Below are 10,190 nucleotides of genomic sequence, written 5' to 3' on the forward strand. Positions count from 1 at the left end.
GTGTTTACATCCATGAAGCCTGGTGCTCAAACATAGTTAAAGTGGATAGACATTGTTCCCCAGATGTGGAATTTTTATTGTTAAGATGTCAACCATATTATCTTCCCAGAGAATTCACCAGCGTTTTTGTTGCTGCTGTTTTCATTCCTCCAGATGCGAATTCAAAAAATGCAACAGGAACTGTACGAGGTCATCACCAGTCACATGACAAAACAACCGGATTATGTTTTTATTGTAGCTGGTGATTTTAATCAAACAGACCTCAGAACTATTTACCTAAATTCCACCAGGGAACAAATACACTGGACCATGTGTACATGGACATTTCTGGCAGCTACAAAGCCTTCCCTTGCCCCCATTTTGGTTAATCAGACGATATTTCCCTGCTTCTCCTGCATACTTACACCCAGCTGATAAAAACCATCAGTAAAAACAGTTCAAGTGTGGACAGATGAAGCTACAGCAGCTCTACAGGACTGTTTTAAGTGCACAGACTGGCTCATGTTCAGAGATGCCACCACCCAGGAGAACCACATCAACCTTGAGGAATATACATCATCAGTGACATCATACATCAGCAAATGTGTTGATGATGTGGTGATCACAAAGACAATAAAATTATTCCCCAACCACTAAGCCTGGATGAATGGAGAGGTGAGGGCTTTACTTAGAACCCAAAAAGTTGCTTTTCGGTCAGGAGACAAGGAAGTATACAACACCGCCAGAGCAAGACTGAATGCTGGCATCAAGGAGGCAAAGCTGAGACATCAGGAGAGACTGGAGAGAGACCTCAACACCAACAACACCAAAGATATGTGGCAGGCGATCAAAAACATCACAGGCTACAAAAGCAGGAGCACCCCCATCATGTGTGAGGCCACGTTACCAGATGAGCTAAATACATTTTATGCTTGTTTTAATCTCCCCAAAAAAGTGTCAACTGTAAAGTCTACACTGCCTCCAGAAGACTGGCCATTGTCAGTATCCACAGTGGATGTGAAAAAAATCCTGCTGAGAGTGAATATGAATAATACTGCTGGCCCTGATAACATCCCTGGCCATGTACTAAGAACTTGTGCCAGTCAGCTAGTTGATGTTATTACTGACATTTTTAACATATCACTGTCACGTGAGATTGTTCCCACCTGCTTTAAGACAGCCACCATCATCCCTGTACCTACAAAGTCTGCAGTGTCTAGTCTAAATGACTACCGCCCTGTGGCTCTCACCCCCATTCTGATTAAGTGCCTTGAGAAACTGGTTCTCCAGCACATAAAGAACAACATCCCAACCAGCCTGGACCTTCACCAGTTTGCTTTCAGAACCAACAGATCCTCAGAGGATGCCATCTCCACTGCCCTCCACTCAGTCTTCACACACCTTGAGAACAACAACACCTACATCAAAATGTTGTTTGATGATTACAGCTCAGCATTCAACGTAATCTCCCCCATGAAATTGATTGGAAAACTTAGCACTCTGGGGTTAACTACCACACTCTGTAATTGGATATTGGACTTCCTCACAAACAGACCCCAGACAGTTTGGATTGGCGGTCACACCTCCTTTACTTTAGTACTCAGCTCTGGAGCCTCCCAAGGCTGTGTGCTCAGCCCCCTCCTGTTCATACTGTACACCCATGATTGCAGCCCCCTACATGGAGACAACCCTGTTGTGAAGTTTGCGGATGACACCATCATCATCAACCAGATTACAAACAACGATGAGACTTCATATCGGGAGGAAAATAACAAGCTTGCAGAGTGGTACACAGAAAACAACCTACTGCTCAACGTCAGCAAAACGAAGGAGCTGATTTTGATTTTAGGAAAAAGGAGACAAAGACACACACCCCTAGCCCATCAGTGAAGCTGAGGTGGAGCAGATTAATAGTTTTAGGTTCCTGGGAATCAGCATCACAGAGAACCTGAATTGGTCCTCTCACATCTCCACCCTGGTCAAGAAACCTCAGAAACGGCTGTATTTCTTAAGGAAACTTAAGAAGGCAAAATTCCTGTGCCAAATTCTTATTAACTTTTACAGAGTAGCAATAGAAAGCATCCTGACAGGAAACATCACAAACTAGCATGGGATGTGCACGGCCCAGGTCCGGAGGGCTCTGCAGATGGTGATTAAAACCGCTCAGAAGATCACTGGTACCAGCATCAGTGATATCAGTGAGGTGAGGTGAATGCACAGAGCCCAAAGGATACTAAAGGACAGTACCCACCCCAGCCACAGCCTGTTCACCCTGCTGCCATCTGGAAAGAGATACAGAAGTATCCGGTGTCGTACCACCAGACTACAGAGCAGCTTCTTCCCTCAGGCTGTGAGACTACTAAATTCATCCTCAGCACTCCACTATGTAAAATCATTTTAATTTCTATGACTTACTATTTATTCACTGATCTACTGTATATAATATATTTGAGTTGCATAAAGGGAACTACAAAACAAAATCTCATTATACAACCCTGTGTTGTAAAATGATCAATAAATCAATCTTGTTTCTTGTAATTATAATTTTATTACAAGAACACTGAACAATATAATCAGCAATGATTTTTGATGTTGAGTGTGCATTTCAGAAAAATGAAACAGTGAAAAAATATAATATAACCAGTAGTGAGTTTCAGAAAAATGAAACAGTGACACAATATAGCAATATAATCAGTAGCAAGTTTCAGGAAATTAAACAATATAACCAGTACACAATAATATATGCAATATAAGATGACATGAGTATGACAGTGATGTATGGCAGGTGGATGGATTGTACGTTATATGTTTGTGTAGTCATTGGTTCAGTACGAATGGCCTGAGGTAGAACCTCCTCCTCATCCCCTCTGTTTTGGCCTTCAGGCAGTGGTAGCGTGTCCCTGATCGCAGCAGAGGGTATGTTGTTGGGTTGATTGAGGTCTTTTACAATCCTCTCAGCCCCTCGTCATGCACCTCCTGGTGTAAATGTCTTGTAGGACTGAGAGTTTATTACTGATGGTGCGTTCGGCTGACCGTACCACCCTCTGCAGGGCCAGGCAGTCCCTCTTGGTGCTCCTTAGTCTTGCTGACATTCACAGAGAGGTTGTTCTTCTGGCACCAATTCTCCAGGTAAGTCACTTCCTTCTCTTTGTTATTGGAGATCAGGCCCACCACGACAGTGTCATCAGCAAACTTAATGATGGATTCAGACATGGCCACACAGTCGTGTGTACAGGGAGTACAGCAGGGGGCTTAGGACACATCCGTGGGGGGTTACTATGTTGATGGTGAGTAGGGAGGAGGTGTGGCTGCCTACTCACACCCTACTGGGGTCTGCCCTTCAGGAAGTTGAAGATCCAGTTGCACAGGGTGGAGTTCATTCCCAGGTCTTCAAGCTTTGTTACATGTCTGGAGGGGATGATTGTGTTAAACACTAAACTGTAGTCCACAAACAGCATTTTAACACAATTCCACCTCCTAATGTCCAGGTGGGCCAGGGCAGTGTGGATGAGGTTATGGCATCGTATGTGGATCTGTTGGAGCGGTACGCGAACTGCAGCTGATCCAGGGTCAGAGGTAGTGAAGAGGTAATGAAGTATTTGACGAGCCTCTCAAAGCACTTCATCACCACGGGGGCCAGAGCTACCAGCCGGTAGTCATTTAGGCAGCTGGGATTATGTTTCTTCGGGACAGGACCACTGTCGACAGTTTGAAGCATGTGGGAATAACAGACTGGGCCAGGGAGAGGTTTACGATGTCTGTGAATACCGGTGCCAGCTGGTCAGCGGAGGCTCTGAGAACACATCCAGATATTCCGTCCTATCCTGCTGCCTTCTTGGTGTTCCCTCTCCTGAAGCTCCTCCTCACGTCATGCGACGGCTTGACGGCTGATGGTAGATGTTAGCCTCAAAGAGTGCATAGAAGGTGTTGAGCTCTTCAGCCAGAAATATGTCTATAGTCACCGTCCTGAAGGTGGTTGCTTTGTAGTCCGTTACGCTGCATAGTCCCTGCCACAAGCGTCTGGAGTCAGTCTGTTGGAATTGTGTTTTCAGTTTCTTCCCATAGTGTCGCTTGGCCACCTTCACTGCTCTACGGATGTTGTATGATGCAGCTTTGTATTCGTCCCAGTTACAAGCCCTGTGGTGTATGCGGCTGTGCGGGCCTTCAGAGTGTCACAGATGGTGTGATCCACCCATGGCTTCTGATTAGGAAAGGTCCTGATGGTCACCTTAGGTTCAATATCGTCAACTAATTTCCTAATAAATCCCACAACAGAGTCGGCAAACACATTGTTGTTGTTGTCATCAGAGCTGCGCCTGAACATGTCCCAGTCTGCATCACTCAGAGCGTCCTGAAGAGTGGCCTCTGATTGGTCAGTCCAGCGTGTTGTTTATACTTTGGCATGAGAAAGATGGCTGCGTGGTCTGATTTGCCAAGAGCGGGGAGAGACTGCACTTTGTACCCATCCTTGAACTGTGTGTAGCAGTGGTCCAGAGTCCGTTCACCCCTGGTGGGGCATGTGATATGTTGCTGAAAGTTTGCTAGCACCCGTTATTAGCGCTGTTGAAATCCCCAGCCACGATGAGAGCTGTGTCTCTGTGGTTAGCTTGGTAGCTAATGAGGGAATCGTGCAACTCAGACAGGGCAGTGTCCATGTCACCCTGTGGTAGAATGTAGACAACTACTACTGAAGATGACTGAGGCGAACTCCCAGGGAAGATAGAAACGGCGAAACGCACCACTTGTTATTTACCATGAGACAGACTCCCCCTCCCCTTGAGTCTGTCTGTTCTGTCCATGCAGTGAACCGAGCAGGACTCCGTTTGCTGAATGGCCTGGTCCGGTAACGAGGGGGTCAGCCAAGGCAGAGGATGTTAACGTCCCATATGTCTCTCTGATGCTTTATCCTGGCCCTGAGGTCATCCAGCTTGTTCACCAGAGATTGGATGTTGGCTATATTTGTTAAGATAAGATATTTGTTTTTCACACGCAAAAAGTGAGCTTTTTGAAACCAGCTTTTAGCTGTTGCAATAAAGTTAAAGGGGCACTCAGCAGTTTAGTATTGTACTTCCATGAAGTAGTTTGAGTCACGACAGACAGATTTAACAAAGACTGGTCAAATTGAAGCAGCAGAGGCAGAGATATCCTGATTTATAGTCCGTTGTATGGGTCAACCACTGGATTCTACAATCCCCATAATGCAACTCAGTGGCATCTTTTATTAGACTGTATGTGTCCCGCTCATAGTTCTTTGTTGTGTTAACACAGCAGTGTGGGCTCGTGGAGCAGCTGAACACTGGGAGGACAGAGAAGAAAGAGCCTATCAAGCCTTCTCCTCTCACCACAATGAAAGACAATAATGCCCGCTGATGCCAGCTGCTTGTCTGGCAACCAACCTGGCTTATGGCATGTAATTTGGAGGAAGGAAGTTTTATAAATGTCCACTGAACCATAGCTGGGTTTGCCTTGCTGAACAGGAGGCTCACTGTCTGTTTAATAATGTATTTGTGTGTGCGTGCGTGTGTGTGTGTGTGTGTGTGTGTGTGTGTGTGTGTGTGTGTGTGTGTGTGTGTGCCTGTGTCTGTGCATGTGTTTATTTTGGTGTTCTGAACAATCTATCTGCATGTGTTTATTTTGGTGTTCTGAACAATCTATCTGGTTGGATTAATACAGTAAGCGTCTGACACATGATATTAAACCTGAATCATATGAAACAGATTAGAAGAGGACGGAATGGAATGTTTGACAGTAAACGTTATTTAAAAATACAACATAGTGTATACAGGAAGCTCTGTTTGTGTTGACATGTGTGTCATATATTTAAGATCTCACTGGTCTGTCATGAAACAACTAGATTCAGGGATGCCAATGAAAGCAGACCATAAAGAAGAAAAAAAGGAGGTCCAGTGCTGAACTATCATGTTTCAAGAAATAAATAGAATAGTATTTATATTTAAGGAGTAAGGACCACACCAGCATCTGCAGGTGACATTTGCAGGTACGTTTACATGCTGTTTAATGTGCTGCAGTTGACCAGCTAATTAGCTATCTAGCCTGCAAACTGACATTAGTACTACACTTTTTTCTGGTGTATGTTTGTTTGGTTGCTTGCTCAACAAGTTAAGGTGCAGGACAAGACGTGTTCATATTTGTAAGTTTGATAAAAAGGAGACTTCAGCAGGAAAGCTAATGTGGGTTGTTGTTTAAAGTCTGTGGCTCTTGAATTGTGTAGCAGGCTGCTGTCTGGCTCAGTGTAACCATCTTCTCTGCCTATGATTAAACGCTGACGTCCACTCAGCGCTGCTCCACCACAGGTGCTGCCTTTGTCTCTCCACCAAAGATCCCATAAAGTAGACCCCATGGCCTTATCAATCTCACTATGAGTGTGTTTGTTCATGGCTGTATCTATGAATATAACACTGTGATCAATTATGTTTTGCCTGTCTCTGTGTGATGATGTACTGCTCTTTTGAGTTGAGCCATATGCTGAACTCTATAGGGTCATCTTAACCATGGTGAAATTACAGGATGTGGGCTGTAACATGGACATGGACATTAAACAGGATGCGTCAAAAGAGAACACCAATACCTGCCTATAGCTGACATTACAACAGCACATTTGATGATTTGATTCTTGCTCTCCTGATTACTTAAATTTTTTTCGGTCATCATATTGGTTTCCAAATAGGCCTTTACGTTGGTGTTAATGTTTCTGTCAGATTAGCAAAAACATTTTTGAGTTCCTTCATTTTCACACAGTCAAATTTCACACTGAGCTGATTAAAAAATAAATTAAGTGGAAGGACAAGCAGCTCTGCCCACGGAAAAAACTCATATATCCGCTTTAAAATACAAAGACTTCGCTCCGGACAGGATTTGAATTACAGCAGGACCAGTGAGTTCACCAAACAACAGTAGGTAATTGCGGCTGTAATTATTACTGGAGTGGGGGTGAAAAATTACCCACATATGGGATTAAAATCAATGACTAGCTCAGGTAATGTTGAAATCAACCCACCTCCCATAGAGAAATAAATCCAGTCAGAATGGGGCTTTACAGTTAAGGTAGCACAAGTACTGAGAAACCTGTCCACCTCGGCAAAGACCCGGGTTCAGTTGCAGACACAGATGTTTCTGGCTCTGTGCAGGTGCTCGATCAAACACAAATCAAGTTTCTGTCCAAATGTAGTGCAGTGTTGTGATTGAAACCCAAGGAAGACGACGGCCATTCATAGAAACTGGCGGCTAGTGCTAGCTCAGCATCAGCAAGCAACATCTTTGTAATTGCTGCCATTACCACCCAGGGAGCAGTTATCATACTTTTGGATGACACGAAGAAATTGAAACATGCTCGTCAAAAGGAGCACCAGGAGGCTGAACACCGAATGGATAGTTTAGACAAGGTGTTTTCAGCTGTGGATAGCCGAATTACGATGTTAGAGGCTACATGCAAAGAGCTGCTGGCAGACAATAGCCTCCTGAAGGCCAAGGTGAATGACCTGGAGGGCCATTTGTGCCAGCTAAATATCAGAATTGTCGGCATCAAAGAAGGAGCAGAAAACGGTCTTGTCTGATTACAGGGCTCTGACAGTAACATCATCAAGCCAGTTTAGAGTGACAAAGCTCATTGTAGCCTGAGGCCAAAATCAGAGGTAGAACAGCGCCCGTGGGTCATTATTGCCAAGATCCACAACAACCGGGATCTGATAAACGTTGTCGTCTTGTAACTGTTAATATGTATCACCACTCATCAGTGGACTTTTTCTGTTGCTATATCTGTTTAATTTATGGATGAAGGAATTGAGGGAGAGGGTACAATTCTCGTATCACCTCCATTAGCGTTTCTCAACGAGGGTCGTACTGCCCCCCAGGGGGCATTCAGAGAATGTTGAGGGGCGCTGGATGCAATATTTTTGAAAGTGGGCATTGAGGTGTTCTTCGGGGGCGTTTGTTTAAGGCAAGTTTACACCAGAGATTCACCACGAGTTGAAACTTGTAACTTCTTGCAAAAGAATGTGGTCTGCAACATTCTAAAATCTGCCAGTTTACACAAATGCAACTAGACGAGATGGTGTATCGTTTCCATAGCATAGTATTATCATTATTATTCCTATCATTATTGTAGAAAAGGTTTCAGTCGTAGTCATCTGGACACTGTTTTCAGAATCAAGACGTTTCGGCTCCCATCCGGAAGTCATTCTCAATTGTGAAAAAAATTGGACGGGAACTGGAAATTTAAGCTAATCTGAGTTACATAAGCCCTGCCCTCAGGAGGGAATCTGCCTGAGTATCTGTTAATAGCTAGTTTCACCTGAAACTGACCTAATAGTTCCAAAATGGCCCAGTAATCAGTATTCAGGCTGATAAATTCAATCAAGACTTGATGTTGGGGTCCACAGTATTAATATGCTCTGAGAATGCTTCCAAGTCTTGTTTCTTGATTTTCACAAAGGTGTCATCCACGTAGCGGTACCAATGACTTGGTGGTGTGCCCGGGAACGAGGATAATGCCTTCTTCTCAAACTGTTCCATGTACAAGTTGGCCACAATGGGAGAGACCGGAGAGCCCATAGCACAGCCGTGAATCTGTCTGTAGAAGTGTCCCCGGAATTGGAAGTAGGTTGTGTTGAGACAGATGTCTAATAGTTTGCATATGTGTTCAGGTGTAAGCTTGGTCCTTTGCTGCAAGGTGGAGTCCTCCTGCAGTCTTCTCATCACCGCTGTCACTGCTTCTGAGGTTGGGATGCAAGTGAACAAGGACACAACATCATAAGAAACCATAACGTCATCTGGGTCCAACTGGAGATGTTTCACTTTGTCCACTTTGATTGTTCTACTCTCAGAGGAGAGGACGGAAAGCTCCAGATAGAAGTGTACAGGAAACCAACACATACGGCTCAATGCTTGCTCTTTGACTCGCACCATCCACTACAGCACAAGCTGGGTGTAATCCGGACATTACAACACAGAGCCCAAGAAGTGCCCACCGGCTCAGAGGGTAAGAAGAAAGAGGAAAGGCATGTCCAGAATGCACTCTCAGCCTGTGGTTATCCTACTTGGGCTATCAACAAAGTTAAAAGAGCCAAAAAACAGGACAAAAGTGTAACAGAACCAAGAAGGAACGGTGTCTCCATTCCTTATGTATCTGGACTGTCTGAAAAACTACAAAGGATCTTTAGACAGCACGATGTACCTGTTTTCTTTAAACCAGGCAACACTTTAAGACAGAAACTCGTTCACCCTAAGGACAAGTTACCCACACAGAAACAGAGCAATGTTGTCTACACCATTCAGTGCAGTTAGGAAAACTGCAAAGAACGGTACATAGGCGAGACCAAACAGCCACTTCACAAAAGACTTTATCAGCACAGACGACACGCTAACTCAGGATTACAGAGCGCCGTGCATTTGCATCTAAAAGCTACAAACCACACATTTGAAGACAGCGAGGTGAAGATTCTATGTAGAGAGAAGAGTTGGTTTGAACGGGGCCTCAAGGAAGCCATTTTTGTGAAAAAAGAGAACCCCTCTTTGAACAGAAATGGTGGTCTGAGATTTAATCTGCCCAAAGTCTATCAGAGTGTATTATCACCTTGGTCACGCCAATCACATGCTAATCAGGTACTTAACAGTGATGAAGTAGATGCAGCCAGAAAACAATAGGCCTGATTACTGATTACTGGACCATCTTGGGAACTATTAGGTCAGTTTCAGGTGAAACTAGCTATTAACAGATACTCAGGCAGATTCCTTCCTGAGGGCAGGGCTTATGTAACACAGAGTAGCTTAAATTTCCAGTTCCCGTCCCATTTTTTCACAATTGAGAATGACTTCCGGATGGGAGCCGAAACGTCTTGATTCTGAAAACAGTGTCCAGATGACTACGACTGAAACCTTTTCTACGATAGAATACTCCTGGACGAATGAGGGACTACACCGTCTCCTATCATTATTATTACTATTATTATATTATTATTAATATTACCACTATGGTTACATTATTATTATTTTAAAATTCTATGTGTAATTAGCATTGTGCTACTGTATGCTCTCTTACCTCGTTTTCTCTCTCTCTCTCTTCTCTCTCTCTCTCAACTCTCTAAACCAAGAACAAAGTTTAGGCTATAGAACCATAAAACAATTAGGCTACTAATTTTATATTAACTAATTACATAAATAGCGTGCTTGGCTATTTACGCTTCACAGTAAAC

Source organism: Siniperca chuatsi, linkage group LG4 (assembly GCF_020085105.1).
Source record: "Siniperca chuatsi isolate FFG_IHB_CAS linkage group LG4, ASM2008510v1, whole genome shotgun sequence".
NCBI classification, from domain to species: Eukaryota; Metazoa; Chordata; class Actinopteri; order Centrarchiformes; family Sinipercidae; genus Siniperca; species Siniperca chuatsi.